Genomic DNA, 1,623 nt, shown 5'->3' on the forward strand with positions numbered 1-1,623 from the left:
GCAGCCTGGTGCCTCAGAGGCTGGACTTGGCCTGGGCTGCTGTTCCTTTCAGCAGAGACTAATCTAGAAGTTAATGCTCAAACGAAGCACAAAACAAAACAAATGGAAAGGCTTCCCTTGCATGAATTTTGGGACTCCCAGCTTAGGAAACAAAGGTCTTTGCTCACTGTCTACACTGCAAGCCTTCCTGACTCACCTTTTATTTCTGTGCTTTTTTTTTTTTCAATTCTAAAATAACCCTAATGGAAACTCTACCACATAAACCAGGTTTTTTTTTGCCATAACTTTTTTTTTAAAGATTCACTTTATTTATTTGAAAGGCAGAGTTACAGTGAGAGGAGAGAAAGAATCCTCCAACTGCTGGTTCACTCCACAAATGGCCATTATGGCTGGAGCTGGACCAGTCCAAAGCCAGCAGCCTGGAGCTTTTCTCGGTCTCACATATGGGTACAGGGTCCCAAACACTTGTGCCGTCTTCTGCTCCTTTCCCATGTGCATTAGCAGGGAGCTGGATCAGAAGTGGAGCAGCCAGGTCTCAAATTGGTGCTCATATGGGATGCCGGTGCTGCAGACAACAGCTTATCATGATATACCATAACACCAGCCCAACATAAACCATTTTTTTTAAGATTTATTTATTTGAGGCAGAGTTACAGAGAGGTAAAGACAGAGAGAGAGGTCTTCCATCCACTGGTTCACATTGAAGCGGCTTAACCCACTGTGCCACAATACCAGCCCCAAGTAAAATATTTTTGACCTAAAGACTCTTAGTACAGACTTCCACAGACAACTGAAAGTTGACTGTAACTTCACAATGACCCCAATGCATGCACCTGTTTGGGGTCAAGTTAGATTGAAGCCTAGAAGGTTAGAGAAACCTAATGAAGGAGTTGGTGAACTGGCTGAGGAGATGTTAAAAAGCCGCTTTCCATGCTCATAGGGCCACGTTATAAATCAGAAGAGATCTTGGCAGACTCTAAGGAGGAATGCCTCGTAAATGAAGCCCTGGGCAGCCGTCCCGTGGACCTCCTTCCCTGAGGTCAGCCGGGCCCGCAGCCTGGATGCTTTGCAAGAGGAATTGTTTCACACACCAGCGGAGGCTGTGCAAGCCCAGGCCCACCAATTCCCAGCAAGCTGACCTCTCGGAGCCTGTTTCCTCATCTATAAAGTATCCACAATATGACTGCTCTGTAGGCTGTTTGTAGGGGATTCCCAGGATGATATATTGTGGTGGGGGTGGGGTGGGGTGGGGTGGGGGTGGGGCGTGCCGCACTGCCCAGATTCCTTTCAGTAATAAAGAACATAATTCCTGCCGCTGCTAGCACTGTCAGTAAACAGCCTTCAAATGCCAGCCTCTTTGGGAATGGCCTCCGCGGCAGAGCTGCCTCCACCAAGGTCAGGCCTTTCCCCTGTGACTGACCAATGTGGAGGTAGAAAGCTTGGCCAGGGGCTGGCATTGTGGCACAGCAGGTTAAGCCACTGCTTGCAAGGCTGGCATCCCATATAAATGCTGGCTTGAGTCCTGGGCGCTCTGTTTCTGATGCAGCTTCGTAGTAAAGTGCCTATGAAGGCAGTGGAGGATGGCCCAAGGGCTTGGGCCCCTGTCACCCACACAGGAGATCC

This window comes from Lepus europaeus, chromosome 14, assembly GCF_033115175.1.
Source record: "Lepus europaeus isolate LE1 chromosome 14, mLepTim1.pri, whole genome shotgun sequence".
NCBI lineage: Eukaryota > Metazoa > Chordata > Mammalia > Lagomorpha > Leporidae > Lepus > Lepus europaeus.